Genomic DNA, 24,640 nt, shown 5'->3' with positions numbered 1-24,640 from the left:
AATGGAAACAAAAAATGGTTTTAGGATGTTCAACAAGGCACCTCCCTTTAAATTTATATCTGGTCACATTTGTACTGTGACACCTTTGAGTACTAGCACAAGTTTTGGCACATTTAGGTCTTGCTACAACTGGAGCATTTTTGTATTAGGATTGTACGTTTTAGTAAATCTCACCATTTCAGATTGAGAAAGATTTATTTTTTTTACCAACTACCACTACAGCAGACCTACTACAGAAGCTGGATCAACTCTACAGGCAATGGATTCTCTTAAAGAACTAAATTATTAGGAATAAACATGCAACCTTAAGTCACTAAGAAAAAAATATTTCAGCCGTCCTTTACATTTTTCTTTTGTTAGCTTTTCAAAATTTGTATGCAGATTTAATTTTAGATAAAAAGTCTCTACTTCCTGATCAGGCTTCTTCACTAGGCTTTTGAAACCCCGCAGCTTCAGACATCTCTGTAAGACTAAGTGCAGCTCAGTTCCCAAGCCGGTATTTCTTTGCTTACAATAAAATAAGGGAGAGAAAATTTAAGCATCTAATTTGCACAGTGAGCTTCTTCCCAGTGCTACCATTAAAATTTGTGCTTTTTTTTTTTTTTCCATCTCACCTAGTGGAAATTTCAGCATAGCACAGACTCTCTCATCCAGGCTATTGAAAAAATGTATGAAGAACGAAGCAAGAACAGCAGAAATAGCTCTGAGAAATCAACATAACGCTTCATCTCTCTCATCTCAACAGCTTTAAAACACCCCTCAAACAGACACAGCCCCATTCTCAGCTTGCTCCCATGTAACTCATGTCCCATTACGTGCTCTGACCCCCAAGAGGTCTGAGCTCAGCTGCAGACTCTCTTTGCTTCCCAAGAATTGAAGCACTTTGCATGGAAAGCATTATCCAGATCGGGGTGGGGGGGGCGGCGAGGAGGGGCGGAATCAGTCCTGTGATCACTTTCACAAGCATAAGAATGAAAATACCTGATCTTTGTCAGATCTAATTTAGAGGCACTGAAGTTTCCTTTTTGTCAATAGAGGAAATGGCCTTAAAATTACAGCAACTTTAAAATTGTGGGAGGCAGTCCACTAACATTTAAGACAAGCAAATTGAATAGAAAGGAGAGGTTTGAGAAAGGCATGTTATGCAAACTATTTGGACCCACAAAACCAAGCTATAGCTGTAACTTTCTGGAGAAGCTTTTCAGTAGGCTGATTTTAAGAACACAATCAGAGCAGACCCAGAAAAACCAGAAGACAGCAAAGCATTCATGAAAAGCCTCTCGAAAGAACAGGTCTAACAGCTCACTGACTACTTGCAACTGAAAAAATACGGTTTTAGCTTAAGCAAAAGCTAACAGCATTTATTTTTTTTCCAATAGAAAATTTCAACTCGGGAAAAGAAACTGAACAGAATTTGTTTTGGTTGCCAGCAAAACCTGGTCTATCGCTTTCGTTGAAACTAGTCCAATTTAAACAAACATCAATGTAACATCCCACATTTCTCATGCTAGCAAATCTTATTAAGAATACTTTCCACAAACACATGGTATTGCTCAGTTATTAACAACCAAAAAAAAAAAAATTCTTACGCAGTCCTTGAGGATCATTTGTAGTAAATCCATCTACTTCAGCAATTTAGCCATGAATATGTCTTCTTAAACAGACGCAACATGTTAGATATTTTCACTGTAGGTTGTAATATTTCTGAGTATGTTTAAATTGCCCTCAAATTATGCTTTATCAAGCTACCATGCTGATTGTAAGATAACTGAATATAATCAGAAAAGGTAAACTGTAGCCTCTATTTCTTATGCACCCACTTCTTAAAAATCAGAGTCTTCGTACGACAAAGATTTCATTACCACCCTGTTCTGACAGAAACCGATATTAATTATTATTTGAATTAACCTTTGAGCCACAGTTTTCATCAGTACTCAGTAAAGACATGGACAATTTCTAATTACATTCTACTCTCATTATAAGTCACTAGGCTGTAAAGCTGTATCTGACAAGACTGCTGTACTTGGCCTTGAAATGCTTTGGATTTCACTATAAATCTTTCAGGAACATCTAAGAACTCACTGAATACAAGACCTATCACACAGGATGCTTCTCCAACAATTTAGAAGTGTTTTTAAAGGCATAGCAACTGTAATCTCACAGAATTGCAATACTATTGCTGAAAGAAACTAAGTTATTAGTGGCTTCATCATTCGGCATCATTATATAGATGATCTTTTACCTAAAGTTACATACAGTGGATCCACTCAGTCTATCAAGTGCAACCATGCAGTGACCAGCAACTGCATCGTAATTATATTCAACAAATAGTATAAGAAGAAAATGAAAATTTGCACACTGACAAAGATCTGAACCTAAAACTTACAGCAAATACCTACATCATAGGCTATATTTATTACAGACCAGAGAGAAATTTTATCTGCTAGAGTTATTAGTTCTCTAGCAGAAAACGTGGATTTTCAGGGTCATAAATGAAGAATAACATGTGATTAATACACAAAAATCAGTGCAAGAGGACAATTTTTCTTTTGTAATTTTTCTGCTGTCTCTCGCATAATCACTTCGCTGCGGTCAGTTAGCTAGCCAACAAAAAATGAAATATATACATGGATATAGGGAAAGCAAATGCCATTCTGGAGAACAGGTTTCTACCCTTCACTATGCCAAATCTCTTGAATGAACAAATTAAACTTCTAAAAGAGTGATTTCTGGCTCTATAACCTGAGCCTCATTTTCGCAACTTCACAAAGCTCACATCTATGACTAACTCCAAATGTTCCATCTCCGAGCAAAAGACAGTTTTATTTGAAGGAATACCAGAGGCTGGAATCTATCAAGTTTCAAAACCAGAACTTGACTTAGCTGCTGACTCAAGACATATTTCAAGATAACAGGAACATATTTCATGATACCATTTTTAACCTTCCACTGTTGAAAATACCTGTATCTTAAAACAGAAGCCGCAGTATGAAATCAGTTCAATTCCAGTGAATGACATTTCATGTTCTAGAAACCTTGACTTGGACTAAGATGCACAATACAATACATGTGACTTTAAATTTTGTTCATCTCCAAAAAAAGAAAAAAACAAACAGCCCCGCAATGATCTTTCCTTCACAGATCACTTTTATGGATGCTGTTAATTAAACAGACGATACAAGCTACTAATTTCATAAAAATTTTAAAGAGAAATTACAAGATGTAAGGAAACCTAATATAAAGTCTGGAGTTAACACAGGAAATGCCAGTTGTGCATGTATTTAAATGTATTACAGATCCACCAGTTAACGCACAACAGCTTTGTAATCACGTAGGATAAACGGTGGCCCATGACCAGAAGAATAGCGAGATACAATCAGGCTTATCGCAAGACAAAATATGCTAACAGAATTCAGATCTCTTGATTTTTGGGAAAGGACAGGGATGATGGATGGGATTTCAGTCTACGAAAATGCAAAGTGTAACATTGGTGTCGGCAGTGTTACCAATTCTAAATATGCATCCATTTAAACATAGAAGTTGTCTTTTTCCTTCCAAGCCAGGTGACTAACACCACTGTCTTCAATTGCATCCCCATATTCTGAAACTATCCTGACCCTTCACCTTAAGGCCCCAACTTGCTTGCCCTCTCAAAAAAGCAAGAATTTGCCATACTGATTTGGGTTTTTTTTCCTTGCAGTTGCACGCTTTTCAGAAGTTACTCCAAATGTACATCATCTTTGTATTACAGTAGTATCTACCTGAATATTCAGATGAGCATGTTCCTTTTATACCTAATACATTAGATGGCTGGGTTATTCTTCCACTCCTCCGGCTAAAAACAGTTAGTTTAACTGTTTCTTTTGTCTACAAGAAAGGTATAAGGGGAAGAAGAGAGGAAAGAAAAAGAATCATTCTTAACCATGCAAAAATTGTGCTTAAACAGAAACAATAATTTATTTCCTTCGACTTACCCTTATCTATCTTATTAATAAGAAAATATGGTTGAGTGATGGGCAAATGTAAATCAACTCATGCTCCAATCACCTGATTCAGGTAAATAATTATACAAGGGGAAAAGGAGGCATCAGTGCCACAGTAGGATAGTCTTTATGAACATTTTTTTAGTACTTTCCACATAAAATTTCCAAGAGGTTGCTGTTGTAGTTAAATCAGAACGAGCCCTACTGCCCTGTTAAACTTCAGGGTAGACCAGAAGGAACAAATACATATCCAAGCCTTTGAAAAAGCAAGGAAAACTGACAACTTACTGTCAAGGAGTCAGTTTTGATTTTATACTACTAACAACCCTACGTTGGGACCCTATTCAGCTAATGCTTAACTACTCCATAAATCCTGTAAAACAGGGAGGTGGAACCCAAAGCACATGATTTAATTTCATACCACTCATCAACACATATGCTTTTTCAAATAAAAATAAGATAATACTAACAAGCTCATTAAATCATCAACATCAAACTTATCTGAAAGACTTATCTGGCCTGCAGAAAGGCTGTCCTGCCTTTTAGTTTGATACCTTTTGCGTATTTCAGACTTAAAACACTGAGCTTCTAACATAGTTTAAAATAAAGAAACCTAATATACAGTTGTCTCGGTTTTCAGCAATTCAAAGTTACAATTTAATGAGTTAATTGTCATCTGTGGTGCAGTACCCAACTACTTAGGCTTTTGTTAAGAATCGCCTTGATAGAGCACAGCTTTTTAAAAGCCTGTTGCCAGCCCCAAAAGATATTGCCTCATTGCTGGGAGACAGGAGTAACCAAAGTGATATATGCCTTTGACAAAGATCACAGAAACAGGAGCAGATACCTATAATCCATAGCTTTGTTCATGCTACTGGATTAAGACCTACTTCCCCCTCCCAGTGCCACTTTCAGAATCCCATGTGCGTGGGGGGATGGGGGACAAGGAGGTTAAGGGAGGAAACGACAGCATTACAGCATCTCGTTTTGTTTATCAGCTATTCATAGACCATGACGAAATCTTCTCCAACTGTCTTCATGCCATTTTTTCATATCAGATTTGCTAGGGACACTTTTAAACAAGCCTATAAGCAATGTATTCTAATAAATCAGTGTATAAAAGCCCCTATTCCATTTAAACCTGGTCACTAAATGACTGATAGCTTGTGATCTTCCAAGAGGAGAGATACTTTGTACTAATGCACAACAACTATGCAGCTTTTAAACCAAGAAATTCCAGATTTCCCCTCTCTTCTTCATGAAAGTTACTTTGGAGGACGAGTTAAAAATGTGTTACTTTAAGAAGAGATACAAAAAATGCCACAATTAAAGACCACCTAAGAGAATTTACCATCTCACAACACACTGCTTTTGAATTTGTCTAGGCTGAATCAATTTCAACCCTTGTTACTTCAAATTTTGTTACCAACCTTTACTTTGCAGACAGAAAACCATTCCTCCGCTTTCTTCTAAGTGCTTTGTTAGTATTATTTGAACTAAGAAACGACCCCATCCTTACATTCCTTTAAGCTCTTTCCTAAACCAAAAACTATACTTCTATATAGTTTCTTTCCCTGTTACCCTCAACAAATTTACTTGTAAGCACACTGATTGCAATTTAACTTACTTTAAGAAGAAAACAAAACAACTGATGAGCTTATCCTGTACATATGGCATGCTATATGGAAACTGAAGTAAGTTTCATGTGAAAGTTTAAAAATTAACTTCTCAAAGCACAACAGTGACTCCTCAACAATCAGAATGGGCACAAGCCTTTCATGGGACCTGCATTCTTCATAGAAAAAAAAAAAAGTTCGTAAAATCCTTCTTAAAATTCTGTTTATTTCAAAGTGTTATGAACTCATACTTGCCACCTCTCAGAGCATCCATTTTGAAAACGCAACTGCTCCTTCTTTATAAAATCAGTTTGCCTACTTCGATACTATGGGGTCTCAAATATTTAATGATCTTTATACAGCAAACGTTTTTTCCATTACTGAAGTGTAGAACTCCCCAAAATTCAGTTGGCTAACGCTGAAACACTGCACAAGTGCATATTACAGACTACTTTGAAAGTCTAAGTAACTTTCAGGATAGCAGAAATTATCAAATGAAACACAGAAGTAACAGCTGACGCCCACAACTTCAGAGCTACAGACTTACTATATTCCAAGTACTTCTCAGCTAAGCAAAGCACCATAATTCTCAAAAAAACCTCAGTACGAAGTGGTTATTATTTGTGCAAATGTTTTTCTAAATATGGTACTCACATATCTATACATGAAGACATGAATAAACTCTTACTGTTCCACCAGCGCTTCAAGCACCAAAGGTTTTTATACAGAGTGGTACTGTAGCATGTCACATACTATGATAAAACAGAGAGACCTCAGTACTAAACAATTAAATAATATACTACAGTACCGTTTTTCACATAGGAAGCCAAGAAAAAGAAAAGTCAAAGTTATGGTTCCCATGATAACTACAGCTTGATTGTGATACTCTTTTATACTGTATATTTGAACAAATGCATCAATTTACAATTGATGGGGAATTATAACTGAAGGACACAGTCACATACTTTGTCTCACTCTTAAATAGATCAGTGGCATTCAAAATAAATTTCCATGCCACTTGTACAACTTGGTAAGGTGACTGGTTTGCTGGCAAGAAGAAAATAGGCTATAAAAGCATACAAACCCTATTTATCAAACAACTTCTCTGAAGTTACGGTGAAGCACACAGGGTAACACTGCTGCATTTTAACTAGATTATGGACTATTTCAACATCCAACAAATTATATTACATTCAGATTTGTCCATATCATATTTGACTTGACTATACCATGACTCACAGCTACTGCTAATGAAATTCATAAAATATATTTAAGCTCAGCATTCCTAAAAAAACCAACAGCAACAAAAATACATTATTGGAGTTCTTGCTTTCGAAGAGAAAAAACACATGAAAATGAGGAAGCTTGGTGAGAGAAACGAAATGAGACAGTCGGACAAAATATTTGCAGACAACAGACAAAAAATACCATGAAAGTGCAGAGACCCGAGAAAAAAAAAAATTCATCAGTTAAACCACAAGCTGGGGGGCTCTCAGTAAGAACGTTTTTCATGAAGAAGGGAATAAATAAGAAAAAAAGAATTAGCAAGTAAAATTGCAAACAAAAGCTGTTCATAAAGGGGCAAAGTAATAAAAGGTCCTTTCACAAATGAAGCCTGCTAAAGGCTAACTGGGCTAACGTATAACCAAGATATGAAAGAAATACTCCAAGAAAATAAACAGAAATGAAAGGTTTTTTTGCATCTGCTGTCATTGGAGAAGCTAGAGGAGGTTTTCATCTTTTCCACTGCGTAAGACCTCAGATGTAGCTTTGGTCAAACCAAAGCAAATGGCAGCAAGTTACCAAAGCAAGATGGCATTCACCCAAGAGTTCTGAAAAGCTGAAGGATAGAACAGCCTATCTATCTGCTCTAACACATAGCATCTTGGTGTCAAACACTGCTTTCATGTCAATGGTGCATCAGTTTTGAAAGGTGGTCACACCTTTAGACTGTCAAGAACTACTGACCAGCAAGTCCGACGACTCACCAGGGCAAACAGGTAGAAGATATAAGAAACATTGTTCATGGGCGCGTAGCTAAGTAGACTATGAAAGTGACATTGATGCTTTCCCATAGAAAAGTCCTGTCTTACTAATGCACGAGAATTGTTTGAAGCAATTGATAAGTAGTCAAAGTCTGAGCTAACTTGGATGACCAGAACACATGCCATCTGCTGAACAAAGGTCCTCTACCAACGGTTCCTAAAGAAACCAAGCTACAACAGAAAAGAGGGAAGGTCTTCACATGGAAAAGTAACCACTTCAAAACAGGAAAAAAACATTAGGAAACATCCCCCAACTTTTCCAGACCTGTTTAGCATGCACATAAAAGATCTAGAAACAGGTGGTGAGCCTTGAAGTGAGTTTGCTGATAACATTAACAAGTTCATTTTGCTAAAAATGAAAATCAACTATGCAGGAAGCAGCAGACCTTCATCCTACCCAGTGAAGGTGTAATAAAATGCAAATGAGATTCAGTGTAGGTAAACAGAAGGCAATGCACCTGAGAAAATACAACCGGACTGTTTTGCATACATTTTACTGAGCTCTGACCCGATAACCTCATTGTCAAGAAAGAGATTTGGGAGCTAGAATAAATAGATCTAGGAAGACAAGATTTGTCAGAAGGGTAAACAGAATGCTAAGCGTGTTTAAGAAAAAGAGAAAAAAAACCAAACCAAAACCTCAGAATTGTAGAAGAGATGAGATGCACAAGTCTATGAGATACCCGCATCTTGCTGCAGGGCCACTGTTTGCTCTGCCCACCTCCACTTCAAGAGTAAGATTACTGAAGGACCAAAAGGGGGTGACAGGCATTTGAACACCCTTCAGAATCTCCAGCCTCGAGAAGGGACAACCAGGGTGAGCGTAAGAGAGTCTACAAAATCAGTAGATGGGGCAGGTAAGTAGCGAACCATTGTTCTCTTTTTCTTTTAACAAGGAAACTAGAGAACATCAAACAAAACTAGCAGGTGGCAGGTTCAAAATAAAACAAATAAAAGGAAGCAGTTCTTCATACAATGTGTACTTAAGCTGCAGAACTCATTGCCACGGTCCCAATGGAAGCCAAGAGTTTACACAGACCAAGAAAAGACTAGATTAATTCATGCAAGAAAAATTCATTAAGTGTTACCTATCACGTTTTCCAAGGTAATTCTGAGCTGCAGAACCGTGGAGGCTAAAGGGGCTTGCTCTGTTTCCGGATAGCCTCCACCGTGGTCACCGTGAAATAGGATTCCGGATGGGACAGATCTTTGGTCTCAACGGGCAGAGCTATTCTCTGGTACTAAAAAAGCAAGATCGTATTCGTAACATAGTTTTAATTGCTCTTGATAAATATGCTACCTCAAAACGTGTAATTTCCAGTATATCGTTTCACCTTCCTTTCATGGAGAAACTTGTGTTTCTTCAGTCCGTGTACTTCACAAATCAGTACTTCACGAATGCAAGTGAGATTACAACGTTTGAGAGGACCAAAGCATGAATGAGACAAGGACACCCCAAACAGTGAGTATCCGACTCTGTTGAAATTCTACCATTCAGAAATAAAAGACTACCCTATTCCAACAGCAAAAAATTCAAAGAGAGTTTATGACCTGGTTTTAACCCCTTGAGGGAGGAAAAAAAAGAAAAGTGGATCAGGGTTGTAACAGAAACACTGACAATACTCCACACTGCAGCACAAGCAGTACTTCTCTGGATGCTACTCAGTACCTACAGTGGTTCTTAAGTTCGCTTTGGGAATAATTCAAAAACAAGTCGTGTTATACATTGGAACTTTAGGAATACTGACCTTGTATTAAAAATATTTTTTCATGTTTGAAGGAGAAAGAATTAAAAAGAATGCTAAGTGTTGAAAAAATTAAAATAGTCATACTTTTTCTGATTTAAACAGCAGTTGTAAGAGATAGTATCAACGGAACGCACTGGCCTGAAGTTTTACTACTGTTATAAAAAGGTACTTAAAATAACTACAACATATTTAGGTTAAGCACTTAAAGGAATTACCGGAAGACTGAATTCAATCCTCAGCTCCAATCCACAAGTCATTGTGCAACATCTTAGCTACTGAAAACAAACCCTCTCTATTACCTATAACGTGGGGACCATGCTCATCTCCAAAATCAGAGGTACAAATTTTTCCTTTGACAGATACAGAAGACACGGCAGTTGCTGTTGTAAGCAATGGAAGGACTCTGCCTCTTTCCACCTTCCAGCCTACTCCTGCTTCCTCCAAGACAAGAAAGGTTCTGCTGCCACTCTGTGCTGAGCACAGCCCAAGCCTGGAGACAGCAGCGTATGCCCAGTGCAGAACAGACCTTCCGCTAAACCTCCGTCAGACAAAAGGCAGCACGAGCCAATGGTTTATTTTCAAGGACTCGTAATGATCAAAGTTTCCACAGGTACAGTAAAACTCACCTTAACTCCCAGATCACACCCAACAAATTACATACCCTCGCTTGGAGACACGCAGCTCTTCAAAGAGATTGATTGGTTGTAGTTTAGTTAAGTTAAATACTGGACTTGAGATAGAAGAAAAACCTCACAGAAAATGTGAGTCAAAATGGTTAATAATAGCACAGAACAGAAAGTATACTATCTAAACTCTTTCTACTCCTAAACCTAAGCTCAACATCTAATACTCACAGACTATTTGGCAGAGCTTATTCAGGAAACCGTGTAGGACAAGGGGGAAGCTTATAATCCCGAAACTCAATACACAACATAAAATTGTTTAGAATTTACTCCTGAGAAAACTATTTAAAGGAAGAAGTCACAAATTCAGAAAACTAGCAGGCTATTCAGACATAGACCCTAAACACTTAAACCGGATTTTTTTTTTAAACTGCTAAATATCAGACCAACTCTGTTTTTAAGGATAGTATTTATCTACTTCACAAGGGCAGTAGCAAGGCCAAATTAACACTTGGTAAAGAACCAAGATCATCTGACGAGAGCTGCTGGGTAAACAGCAACTATTACAAATCCCAATATGGCAGACCTCAAAATACATCATTATGAACCTGGCATACCAGTTTGGAGTAGCACTCCACAGGTTCAAGACTTCCGACCATCTGCTCAGGCCGCTAACCTTGAAAAGAAGAAAATGCATCCAAACGCGCGGAGGTGCACACACTAAACGGATATTTTGCCTTCTATCGCTTCCACGCGTAACTGAGACAAAGAGCATCAAATTCACTCACTGGAAATATATGTTTGTTTTTTTTTTTTCTTACGGCACAGCAGAACTACGCGCTCAAAACTCCTCCTGACCTTTCAGCAGCATCAGCAGCAGTCAGCATCAGCAAGTGGGAAAATACCCCCGGCTGCTCCCATTCCCCCTCCGTTTTTTTAGGCAACACTGTTTCTCAGTTCCTCTTAAGCCCTTCCTGTAGCAATGCCCACCACTCCAGACACCTCCAAATTTAATCCACTGGAATAAGCAGCCTTTAAATTAAGGTGTTATAAGGTCATATAGCAAGCAAGATGATCGGATTAAAGAGGAAGTGGAGTTGAAGTTAATACTGAGTCACTATTTTAAGTTCTGCGTTCAAGACAACAGCATGATAGCCTTTCAAGTGTAAACCAGTCTTCAAGCAGGACAGCTAAGAACTTTTCTATTTAAAAAAAAAAAGTTTTATTTCTTTTTTAAATCTGAACATGAAATGCAGGACAAAAATTCATCAGACAGACAAGATCTGGTCCCAGAGACAGATGTTTTACAGCTGTGCTTTGGGCTTCCTAAAGCCCATTAGAGCTAGCACATACAATTCCTAATGTAAACAAGCTGCTTTTAGTAACTACAATATTCACTCTGAACACACACACACACACACACACAACGCTAGTCAGGGCCACCACTCCTCACACAGTTTTCACCAAAAGCAGCTTGCAATATCCTCGGTGCCTTGAGCTAGAATTTCTAAGTCCCCTCTCCTGCTCCTCCCGCCATCTCCTGGAACTCCCCAAAGAGAATTTTTTAGATGCAAAACCCGCGGAATCTAGATGATGCACCACATGGGGGGTTTTTGGATAACTATGGCAGGTGTGTACCTTCCATTAAGGCACGTACAATTTGCTCAAATCTTGAGAAAAACAGGAAGGAAAGCGTGAGATTCCACTCTTCCACCTGCTAAGAAGCTCCGTTCTGTCACACTGCAGGCGCTTTACACAAATAACTTTACAAAATAACCAGGGCTCTTCAGAAAGCCAGCAGTTTCTCATGCCCCGTTCCTGCTACGCTGAAAGAGTCACCTCAGGCTGGCAGGTGGCCCGAGCAGGAGCTACAGTCAGAATCCCTGGTTTTCTGTGAGGTGTTCATTCCTCTGCTGAGCTACCCCGTGCAAACTGCCCATTTCTCTCCCTGGAGAACAGCAAAAATATAATATTACAAGAGTAACTAAGCAGCATGTTATTTTACTTGCAATGTAATTTTTTCACCAATTTTAAACAAATAAGAGTGTGTTCATTTCGTTATGAGAAAGCTTTGGATAGGAAGTAACAGTCTTAGCCATCTACTGTGACTCTCATACCATCTCAAACTAACAGGAATAATGTAGATACTCGAGATTAAACTCCGAATAACTGAATCAAACATTGATTTCATAAAATTTGAGACGTACAAATTGGCTCAGAAGGTTGATGAAACTAATGGAGAACTTCAAGCTTGCTAAAAAAAAAAAGAAAAAAAAAAAAAGGAGAATCACACACACTCCCCCCAGAGCAATGTACTTTCTTGTGAATAAATTGTTTTAAAGATTAAATACTTTAAATTTGAAATACCAGACAAGTAATTTATACATTGGTAAATCTTTAAGGCATTTGTTCCTCTAGCTCAAAAGGAAAACTGATTTCTGGGCAGCAGATTATTAATTCTAACGAACTGTTTATAGCATGCAATCCATACCATCACTAGAATAAACAAATTTTAATATCAATTTGAACTCAGGCCAGCAAATTTTTCTTTTGGTGTCCTTTGCTTCACAGATGATTACTCTATTTCTCTTTCTCCCCTGAAGGTTCCCAGGCAACTGATCCAATCCACTTGCTCACTGCCACCAAAATGAAAAGATGAAAAGGGCTTGCTGCTCTCCAAGCCACCGACCCCCCTCATCCTTAGTACCAGCTCTGGTGTTCATCAGATCCTTTTATGAGCCGGTTTGATTCATTACAACAGCAAAATGCTCTCCATTTTACCGAGTTATTTTTCTGCCATTTTAGTGAACTAAAGTGGTTCACAGAAGGACCTGACAAGCGCTGCCGCTATAACAAAGTAACAGAGCCATGCGGTTGGAAGGAAGGGTGCAGGGGGACAAAGGCAAAGAGGAAACTTCTCCTTTCAGAACAATGTCCGGTTAAATTAGCTCACTGCATTTCTCAAACCATACCCTGACTTCAAAATGATTAGGTGGACCACAAGATGACATTCAACAGCTTTCAGCTATCTTCAGAGCTACAAAAAAATTATTGTACAAAAACTGAAATAATTAAACTATAATACTCCAGCAGAGGAAAAAAAATAAAAATCTTACAAATATAATACCAAGATAAGGATAACTTAATCAGAAGAGGAAGGTAAGGAAAGCTTTGTAGATTTCATCCTACTTTAAAAAAAAAGAAAACCCACAAAAAAAACCCTTGGAAAGTGACCATTAATCTCAGTGTTATGATGGAGAAAAGCTACAAGTATTCCAATAAGGAGAAAACGGCAAGAACTTTGCATTTTCTCCTGACATCGCCACCAGTATCCAAGTAAACCAATGACAGGAAGGCTGACGTGCCTGTTTCCACAAGCTCCAAGAGAAAGAACCTGGAGGGAGGCAGTCGAGCCAATGCGTTGCGAGGTGCTGTACCGCAGGCGAGTGACAACGTATTCTAGATGCCTTGTCTCCAGGCTTCCTGTACCCCGTGATTTCTCTCCATGGATCGATCTGCCTCGTTCTGTGATGGACTGCCTACCGTGGACGTGCCATTTCACTTGAGAAGCAAGAAGTGAACACGTATCAAATATATCACTCCCACAGCCAAACGGAATCGATGACAGCAGCAAACGGGACAGCTCGGCTGCTGGAGTCCTTATCTTGCTATTCAAAGTTCATTGCCTACCTGGAGGCACCTCAAAACAGAAACAACTCGTTTCATTACGCGCTGAAAAGAAAAAAGCGCCCTGCCCCAGAACACCACCACCGTCACAGCCTTCCTGACCCTACCAGCTGCTTACCAAAAATCTTAACGTTGGGCAGCCACAGAGCACACCACGAATCTCCAAGTGCCGCAGAGACAGAGCCACATAGGAAGACAACAGCAGATCCCAGAAACCCCACCAGGGGATAAGATGGGGCATGCAGCCTGCATCCCAGCTGGCTGTGTAATATCTACCTCCAAGAGCCGCTACGAGTCCAGTTCCTCCCACAGCAAAAATTCGCATTGCCCAACCATCCCCGTACTGCACGGTCCAGTTGTGCCATGAGTCATGCGACAATTTCAGCGGGGGAATCGCACCTGAACCGCTGACAAGCCGGAGGTTGACCATCCTTCATCTAGAGAGGCAGATAGAAAGGTGGGCATTCTGGTTTCCCCTCTTTTGGGGGAGGGAGCAGGGAAAGGGGACTGGTGGTGGAAGGAGAATAATAGATCAAGGAGATTAATCTTTTAAATAACTGCAACGAAAGCAATTCCTTTCACCTGCCATCTTTTTTGTAGCCAAGATTTTCTTTTTTAACACCTCGAAACTAAGTAATCATTGGTTTGGGTAGGGGGGAGCAAGGGTGCGAGGCATTAGCTTATTTCCATGAGAACTAGCCATTCAAGAACTCAGTCACCTTAACCATAGCATTTCTCTAAATCTAACCACGGTATGTGAAAAGCCACACAAAAACACCCACCCTTCCATTTTTCTCTTTCCTTTTTTTCTTTTCTTTTTTTTTTTTAAAGTTTCAGCGCAACTTCTAACACGCTTGACTTCTAAGACTACCTACTACAACAATTATGGGACCCAAGTTGGAAAGCCTGTTTCTTTTTTGTTCTAGCGCTGCCTTTGACAAGACGATTCTCCCAATAGCCATGTCATTTCTCCAAAACAGCCCCTTCCTCCTCCATGGCTGCCACAAAGTTCAAATCCTGTTTAAAATACAAAAGTACACTGACCAAGAGTCACTTCTGCGAGGGAAGGCAGCGTGGGCTGGAGATTACTGCAGAACTGTAGTGAAGGAGAAACGCAGGTGGAACTGATGCAGTTTTTTCAGTAACCTCTGATAAGGTTACAGTGGAATTAAAGAATCGCATAACTGCCTTCGCTCACTTCTGCACGAAAAAGAAACACAACAAAACGACAACGTACCTTTGCAGAAATCAAGAGAGAAAGAGGGGGGAAGTGAAGCTGAAGCCTGCTTATTCACTTCCCCACTGATGAAAGAATGATGATTAAAGCAAGGATGAATAAGGCTGTACCCCATTCACAGAGCCAACTGAATGCAAAGCACAGCAGACTCCTCGTAACAGTACTGATAAATAAAGTGAATTACTTAGCGGGTCTCTCCCAGCCTTACCTCCCGAGGCAGTCAAGAAACCCCTATTTAACTCACTTTCTGAATGATTCCTTCCTAAATCAAGGGAGAGATTAAATTGCTCACTATAAGCTCTCAGTTTAATTCTTCACGGTTAAAACAACTTGAGGCAAGAATTATACTCTTAGCAAGAGCCCCCCTCATCAGGGTTTAAAGGAATCTCTGAACTCACATAAGCAATGGCTACAGTGACACAGGGCCTTCGCTTAAGCCATCCTGACATGACCGTACCACCCTGCGAAGTCTTCAAGATCCTCCCAGGAACTACCAACGTAGTCTAAGTACCTCACGAACCAACTACCAGAGATGCCAACCTGCCTGCTTTTTGCCTTGCAATGAACCACCAAATCCAACAAGCAGCTGCTCCAGTCCAACAGCAGGGCAAACCAGAGCACATCCTCAATAAGCCACAGGACTTGCCTAGATATATGCCAGACAGTTGAGATGAAAAAAAAAAAATAATAATCATATTCTTAGATCTTAATTCAAGCTAATAACTACAGCTATGGTTGTCTAGGTGTTTCTGATCCCACACGAACAAACAACACACACTCAGATGTAGAACTAAAAGCAGCAATTCACCCGGGATGCCAGATTTCTGGACTTCAGATATGGTCTCTTACCCAGGAATAGGTAAGATTATGAAAACGCTTGCCATACCCTAAACGACTAATTAAGATGCATCCTTGAAATTTACCAGTCTCTTACCTACGTACAATTTTATCTCAGCCTTATCAGAGCAGTATTTGAACATCTGTTAGCCTCATCATTACCTTCCTTCCTTTAACCCTCCTTCCATCGAGCATTAAAAACAAAGTCAGTCATATCTCCCTTTTGGTCATTATTTTCAACTCAAAGAAATACCAAACTGCTATTCTCTACAGTCCAGACCAATATACACACACACTTTCCTGTAAGATGTTTTACATTTCAGCTTTGGATTTCACTCTCAACAGCTACATCGATGAATCCTGTCTGAAGCAAAGAATATTTTCTTATAATAAGTTATCATCAACTCAGACTTCCTATTTACTAGCTCACCCAAGCCGTTAATACTGAAGACTTTAACTGAATTCCTCTGTTCCTCTCACGTAAGGGCTCGTTTTGCATTTCTCCCAGGACAGCACCACCCCAATGTTTTTCTCCTTGTTTTGTCCTATTGCTGATCTCTTAAATTCCAAAATTCCAGCTTTCTGTTCAGTTTTATTTAGTTTTCCCCTGAATCCTCTCTCAAAGAATGACCAGTATTCCTTCACACCTAGAGGCTACCCATTTAACAAAATCCTGCTTAACCCTGTAAATAAATCCACAGGCTTCCTATTTTAAGATCCAGGACAAAAGTGCCTTTATTAAATAAAGTCTTCCCTGGACTCGCTCCAGGTTCTGATCTGCTTTACCACTGGTCACATAGTCCTCAGTCTCCAAACCTTCCCATCTCCTTTCACAAACATCACACTCCCCCACAGGAGCTCCTCCACATACCCCAAATTTCTCTCTTTGGCAAGGGCTACCCCACAACAGCTATCTCCATTTCACGCGAAGCGTGATGGGACTAGACTGTCCCCACTCGCAACTACTCCATGCATAGAGCGAGAGAAACCACTACAGCTGTATTTCTTAACTATTAAATGATGGGGGGGGACATAATTTCCATGAAAACAAGGTTTGAAATGACGAGAGGCCGTTTCTATTCAAAGGGTCGTGAAGAACCATCGGAAAGTTGCCGGCAGGATGCAGCACCCAAGGATTCCCCCCACTCTGTCTCTCCGCTGCTGACATCCCTGTGCCAGGCAGCACCCGGGGTCCAACGGGAGACTTCGTGGGGCTTTGGTGCAGGCAGCCAGCTCTTCCCACACCGCCACAAGCATCCTCCGCGCTTTGGGTAGAAAGCGGTATTATTAGGAGTTGAAACACATGTTTGTTTTGCAAAATATCCTAATTATCCAAGACTGGCAAGAAAATGCAACTCCGCCAATAGGCGCCAATGCAACTCTGCTTCCCAATAGGAAAGGTACAATCTGAAGAGGAAGAAAAAAAATCCACGGGAAAGCTCGGGGGGGAGGGGCCAGGCAGGAAATAGAAATAAAATAAATAAAAGGTTTAGATTTCAGGGCAGGACAGGTTTTGCTGCGTAAAAGGAATCATATTTTGTACACCTGATGTACACCTCCATGAAATGCTTTAAAAAGTTAGCTATTTTGTAGCTAGAAACCAAAATAAACTGTAGTGTAGGCCAATTTCTTTTTAAAAAAAAAAAAAATTGCTATGAAGAAATTTTAAAGCCAGCTACCTGTTGGAGTTCTAGCAATAAACAGAAAGCTCAACTAAATGCCTTAAAAAGTGGCTCAAGGTCACTAAAACTGAAGCGCTTCCAAAACTATTCAGCGTTGGATTCTCCATACACTGGCTGCTCCCAGGCAGGTGAGTCGCTGCGCTGCTCGCTACGATCACCAGCCCGTATTTAAATGAAGCCTGAACAGAATAACCTCTAGGATCAGGACCCTATACGTGAAATTTAATTTTCCTCTCAGAACCATTAGGAAGGAGGCAGACATTTTGGCTGCAATGACTTTTTCCAGACAATTGATTCTCGAAGTTATTTATTCCCCACCATTCCCCTCAAGGCCCTCTCGTCACAGCAATTGTCTATGTCAGAGGAAGGTTGGACGCAGCTCCCATGAAAGCCAAGCAAAACCACACCCAAAATAGCTATATAGGTCACTACAAAGCAAAGCCAGCCCTACATCATGCCAGCAAGGGCTTCTGCTTAGTTCCTATATGCCAATAAGCTTTCAAAGTCGTGCGTTACAATGCTCTACTAATACAGTAGCTTATTTGATAATTAGCAGTCTTTTACTGAATTTCAACTTTTAAATGAAAATGGTTAATTTAAGAAATTAAGTACTATCTCTTTTTTTTTTTTTTAAATGAGAATGTATTTAGCAACAAAATAATCAGGATGTTTAGAAAGCGCTACCGAGTGGCATTCATGAGAGGAGAGAACCCAAGAGGACGACAAAGATCCTTGGTTTTGACTTGGCTTCTTCTAGGTGCGTGTTTACATCTTTGAAAAGTCACAATGTTGGAAGCTAAGAGCTAATCAGCTTTTGTATACTTAAGAATATCCTTAAGAGCTTTGTTGTCATATTCAGGCGCTTGGAATGTGTCCTTTAGGTCACAGCCTCCTTTTTATTTTTTTTTTTTTTTTTTGTATCGTGCCTTCCAACCTCATTTTCCAAGTAAGAATTTTAGTGTGCAGCTACGACGTGGTATTTCCACAACGACCGGTCTCAGCTAAGATACGAACCACTAAAAGTTGCAGTTAGATTCTGCAGACTGAAAGAAATCAAGAGGAACACTCTTCCATCAGGTTTCAGTATCTTGTCAGAGCCCTAATAAAAATATGGGATGTTTCTGCATATTGTACCTCACTCCTTCCTCTGAAAGAGTTCTAAAAATAAATTATACTGGGAGCTTCCCTTTGCCTTTCTATCGCTGACAAAATATAGACAATATCTGAGACTTTCTTCCATAAAAAAAATAACAGTGCAAACAAGCTATCCACAGAAACATAAATGGGGAGAAGCGATGAAGTTAACATCTGCCTTAATAACGAAGCTAAATAGATGCAGTAAATTAATACAGTAACTTTTCTGTTGGAAAAGTGAAATCTAAAGCCTCACCTACACGCAAAAGACTTATTTGTAAAAAAAGACAAGTTTAATTATTTACTAGAATTTGCCGTTTTCTCATGTATGCGGGGAACATAAGAGTAACATAAAAGTATCACCCGTGTTACTTACGGGCATCGGTTAGCCAGCTCATAAATCTGAGCAGTGAGTGATCTGTTCCTAGCAGAGAAATACAAAAGGGTTCGGAAGTCGGGATTTAAGGGAACTGGGGGAACGGGGCTGTCCAGGCACACACCACTTGTCACACAGTTGCCCGTATCCTCGCTAGCCACACAAATTTATTTGGGTATCGCTAGATTCACAAGAGCAAATACCAACCAGCAGATTCTAAAAGCTCTCCCTCTGAAAATTAATGCAAAAAGAAGGTGAACAGTAAATAAGGGACGGAGTTAAGGCACGGGATTCTAGGCAATGCGTGTGTTTATTTCCACCCTCTTCCTTTCTGGTTACTTTTTTCCTCCTCCTCGCACCTTACTAACCCTTACGTATCACGCCATACGCAAAAAAACAAAACAAAAAACCCAAAGAGCCGGCTGCAATCGGATGCCGTGGATATGGCAAACCACAGAGTCTCACTGCGAGATTTCAGCAGTTTTTCGAAAACCTGCGAAGTTCCTATTACTCGGGCCTCCCGCCTTTACAGAAAATCACGCCCAGGGTTGGGTAGGTTGGTTCGTTAAGGTTTTAAAAGCGCTGTTGTGTTCTTAACGCTGCGGACTCTCCTCCGGCCGAGGGCCCAGGCCACGTCCTGCCCGGGCAGCCACCATCGGCAGCCGGGCACAGACCCTGCGCTCAACCGCCCTCCGCGCCCCAGCAGGAGGGGACACCGGGACACCCAGCAGCACGTCACCGCCTTCCACATACTTTTTTTCCCCAGCTTCGCCATCGGCTTCTTTCGCCTTTACTCACAAATAACTCGGTTTACGTCTTATAAAGCCCTGATATTATTTGCGCGTTAAAGGAAAATATCATGGACCTTCAGCAAAAGCTTCTTCAGCGCAAAAACAGCAAGTGACACGCGTGAAAAAAAATGACGCTCTGGTTAACTGACCCCTCTACACGGACTGGGAAGTCTTTACAGCGCTCCTTTGACCTAACTCTTCAGGTTTCCGCATTAACCAAATTCAAAAGAAAATGGTTACAAGTCAAACCTCCCGCCACTGTGCAGAGTTTGGGTCGCAACAGGCAGCATTCCACTGTACCTCATTGAGACTGATACTTCTTTTAACAACGCAACATCCTTCGAAATTGTTATTTTCCTAAAAGGACTGTGTGATCGTCACCTATGAGCAAAAGTTTCCTTAATTACCAAAGAGGGAATGAAATAGTTTTGGGTTTCAAATCTGAGCAAGTTTTTTTTTTTCCACTGTGTAAATAACCTAACCAGGATTTACAGGTAATAACAGAAATATCATTACGCTGTTAAATATTCAGTAAGATATTTGGTCACATACGATTATCCAATTAGTGAATCACTAATTCAGTTAAACTTGCAATCACAAGCATTTAATGCTCCTCTAAGAGCGTGTTCTACAGCTTTCATAATAATCTTTATATATTTCTTATTTAAAACAAAAAAGCTCAAAACAGACTGAAAATAAGCGGTTTAGGTTAACAGAAAAGCAGGACAGGGGATGCGTGAAACCGTGGCATTTTCCAGTGCCATAGTAGGGGAAATTTTGTTTTGTAAAACTGTTTCAGACTTCAAATGATGTCTCACACGAAAAATAATTACTTTTTCCAAGCAGTTGCGGTTTTATCCTAGAGGAAAATAGCACCCTATCAAAAGGATCTCTGCGAAACCCCGAGCACGTTTACAACACCAAACAAGAGGAAACAAGCAACGTTCCCACTTTTAGTAGCTGGAGATAGGAAAATGTAAAGAATGTAATTGTTCTAGTCACCTGTTACAAACCTCAGAAACAAATGGTTAATTTTCCCCCAGACTGCATCTTATTTCAAAAGGCATCACTAGAATTTTTCTGCTGCTGTTAAAAAGGCAGACCTCTCGGAAGAAGCCCTCTCCAACTATCTCCTCACCGTTAAGTTTGTCAGCAACCCCGCCGTCTAGAATGTGGTTTATGCAGAGTAACTGATTTTTTTTTTCTTTTTTCTTTTCCTTTTTTTTTTTAAATTAAAAAAAAAAAACAAAACAAACACGTTGGAAACTTTCAGGATACAAACTAGAGAGCTTCGAAGTTCCTCTCTTAGCAGCGCCCAGCAATGGAAAGGAGAGAGTTCTGCAAACGTGCCCCAAGCATCCAGCTACATTTAGCTTTCAGCCTTTTTATTATCATTGTCAATGAATGGGCCCCAGTCAAATTAAAGCTGCCATTTTAGGTTAAAGACTAGAGAGCCTCTGTTGTGCAACAGCGAGACAAAAACACTCCAAGCGACAGATGCAGCACTCTCCTTGGAAAACGACAGATTTCAACTTTTAGAAAAAAATACTAATAATAATTACCGATCATGCTTTTTAAGATGAATTATATATCGATACTCACACATTACAGCAAACTAACGGGATTTATAATTGGGATAAACCAGCTACCCATGCTGCTAAGGTCATAGTCATTAAGATTTTTTTTTTTTTTGCCGTCGTTAGAATGGATGATCTGTGAGGAAACGAACAGAAACATTTTTTGTTCAACTTGCTTGTTTGTATCTCCGCTAGTCCCATATACCACCAGAAAAGAAAAAAAAAGAAAAAAGAATTAAAAAAAAAAAAAAAGAAGGAAGACACACACGCTCTCCTGAAAGCCATCTTCTAGGATAAACACAGCTCGCAATCTGCTTTGATAAAAGTAAAAATCGAGGCGCACATCGACACAGAAACAAACTTATCGCATCGAGGTTATTCTGATATTCCCCGAGCCAAAAATCCACCGAAGACCAGGCGGCTTGGGGGGGGGGGAGGGGGGGGGGGAGAGGAAGAAGGAGAGAAAAAAAAATTAAATATTTAAAAAAAAACCAAACAAACAAAAACAAAACACACACAAAACCTTCTGGCAAAGGAGAAAACCGCCCAGCTCCGTAGTTGGGAGACACGCTCGGTCCCTTCCCAAACGAAAACAAAGGCGGAAAGTGGGTAAAGTGCCGGAGAGTTGCGCGGCGGCCGAGCGGCCCCGGCGATGGGGGGGGACTCCCGGGCACCGCGACTTTCCTTTTGTCCATTGTCTGTTTAAAAAACAACTACTTTAAGCCCGGGCGTGAGCGGGGCTGCGAGGAGCCAGCCGAGGAAGCCGGCTCCATTCCCACACACCCCCTCCCTGCCCCACCGCCACCCCCTTCCCGGGCTCCCCCAACGCCCCCTCACCCACCCCCCGCGACACCCACCCGCGACGGCCGGTCCGGCGTGGCCGGAGGAGCTTCCCCCCCCCGACACACACACCCCCCGATGTAACGCTACCGGGATAAATGAATGCAACGTAATGATGGCTGCTCATTGCCTGCAGCGCCTTCTCCCTGAGACTCACTAACAACCCTGCCCCCCTCCCCCCGCCACCGCACACACACACGCACACACTCACGCGCGCACACGCGCTGCCCGCTCCCCGCAGGCAGCGCCCGCCGACGGCCCCCCCTCCACCCCCGCCCCGCTGCCCACCCCCCCCGGCCCCGTCCCCTCCCCCGGCCCTGACCGCTTGGCCTCCAACCACCTTTTTCCGCTCACCCTCAAAATGGCCCGGGGCGAAGCGGGGGGGGGGAGATCGGGGGGGGAGATCGGGGGGGGGAGTAGGGAGCGCCCCGGTACCCACCCCATGTGCGCGGTGGCGGCGCCGCCCGCCCCGGCCCCGCACCGGCGGAGCGCGGTGCCCGGCGGGGTGAAGACCCCCCCTATTATGCGGTGTCCACCGGCACCGCTCCGGCTGCCTTTCGGTAGCGTCTTCCCGTCCCCTCCCTCCCCCCCCGCCGCTCCCCTTTCTTCTCCGGCCGCCGGAGAGCCCCGGCCGCCCCCGGCCCCCTCCCGGTGCCGCCGGGGCAGGACGATCTCCCCGCCGTGCGCACCGGCGGCCGGAGCGGCACCTCGTGCTCCCGCCTCCCTCCTCCTCCTCCTCCCTCCCCGCCCGCCTTCCTGCCGCCCGCCGCCACCCACCGCCCGGCCTCCGCCGGGGGTGCCCCCGCCGCCGCGGCCCGGCCGCCGGCCCCGCCGACCCACATGTGCCGGCGCGGAGCGGGGGGGAGCGGGGCGGGCGGTGCCGGGCCGGGCCGGGCCGTGCGCGGCGGGGGAAGCGCCCTCACTTTGTTAAAGCGCTTGTTGTGCCGCCGGCGGCCGTCAGCGTGGTCAGCGGGGGGAAGCGCTCCCGCGGCCATCCCGGCCGGCGCTGGGCCCCGCCGCCCCCGCCCCGCAGTTTCGCTCAACTTTTCCCGGATTTTTAGTCACCCTCTAAACTTGCGGAGAGGAGCTGGGGGGGGGGGGGGGGGGGAAGGGCGAAGAAGGGAAGAAGGGAAGGGGCGCCGCCGCTCCGGCTCCCCGGTGCCCTCCCCTCCCCCGAGGCGAGGCAGGCGGCCGGCCGGCCGCAGCACAACAAAAAGCCATTTACACCCGGGGAAGTGCCCCGCTGAGACACCCCCCCCCCCGCCCCGCCTCGCCCGCAGCCGCGGCGGGGACCAGCATCCCCCACCCCACCCGCCGGGCCGCCGCCGGCAGCCAGCACCCCCCGCTCCGCTCCGCCGGGGACGGAGACCTGCCGCGGGTGCCCAGCTCCATGGCCGGCGCCCTCCTTCCCTCCCTTCCTCCCTCCGCGCCCAGCGAGGTGCGGGGTCACTCACCGGGCCGGTGCGTGGCCGTCGGGGACCGGTGTCCCCCGCTCGCTCCCTCGCTGCCCTCCGCCGAGGGGCCGGGGAGGAGGAGGGGACACGCTCCGGAGTTGGTGCCGCCGGCCGGGGGGGTGGGAGGAGGGGGGGGGGGCGAGGCGGGGAGCGGGTCTCTCTCACACACACACACACGGAGTTGCTCGCTCGCACCGGGGCTGGGCTAAGAGGGGAGGAGGGGGATCCCTGACCGGGGCGGGCGGGCGAAGGAGGGGTAGGAGGGAGGGGAGGGAGAGGAAGGGTCAGCGCGGGTCTCGGGTAGTTTCGGGGGGTCTCCGCCGGGTCCCGGCTCCGCTTCGCTCCTTTGTGTAATTTCACTCGATTCAAGTTTAATCCGATAGTTCCCGAGCGAGCGAGCGAGCGCGCCCGCCGGAGCCGAGCCGAGCGCGACACCAGCCAGGCGGCTGCCGCGGCTGCCGCCCCCTGCGCCGCCCGCCCCCGCCGCCGCCTCCCCCCTCCCTCCGCCGCCACAAGGCGCGCCCCCGACACCGCCCCCTCCCCGGGGGCGAGCGCCGCCGAGCGCCCCGCCCCCCCCGCGACGTCACCGCCCCGCCCGGCATAATTTATGCAACGAGGGGAGAAGGAAAGAAAAAAAAAAAAGGGAAAAGAAAAAAAAAGAGGGGGACAAAAAAAAAAAAGACAACCACAACCGGCTCCGTGCGGGGGAGGGGCGGGGGTCACTAACCTCCCCGCCGCCCGGCCCGCCAGCGCCCCGCCGGGGCTCCCGCCGCTGCCGCCGGGCGAGGGAGCGCTGCCGCGGGGCACGGCGGGGCACGGCGGCTTCCTCCCGTCCGCCCCCCCCGCTCCGCTCCGCCCCGCCGGTCACCGCGCCGGGAGGATGGGGGGGGTCAGCCCCGCACCGCGGGGTCAGCGCCCGGCCCCGGCCCCGGCCGCCGCGGCGCGTCCCGTCGCGGGAAACTCCCGGTGAAGCCCGGGGTTGTCCCTGTGTCGCCGCCGCCGCGCTTCAA

General features: G+C 43.8%; 1 protein-coding gene across 5 annotated transcripts in view; it reads right to left on the bottom strand.

Moving 5' to 3' along the window:
- CHD7 (chromodomain helicase DNA binding protein 7) overlaps positions 1-24,124 on the bottom strand; it is a 133,323-nt gene extending 109,199 nt beyond the window's left edge. For 3 of the 5 annotated variants that reach the window (XM_074577089.1, XM_074577092.1, XM_074577093.1), the window contains exon 1: positions 23,631-24,124. The gene's annotated coding sequence lies outside the window, so the exon portion shown is untranslated. The remainder of the gene's footprint in view (positions 1-23,630) is intronic. The other 2 variants (XM_074577091.1, XM_074577090.1) reach the window with 2 other exon arrangements.
- Positions 24,125-24,640: the final 516 nt, after the last annotated feature.

The sequence above is a fragment of the Larus michahellis genome, chromosome 2 (assembly GCF_964199755.1).
Source record: "Larus michahellis chromosome 2, bLarMic1.1, whole genome shotgun sequence".
Lineage (NCBI taxonomy): Eukaryota > Metazoa > Chordata > Aves > Charadriiformes > Laridae > Larus > Larus michahellis.
Note: the sequence above shows the minus strand (reverse complement) of the source record. Positions and strands in the feature narration are given on the sequence as shown.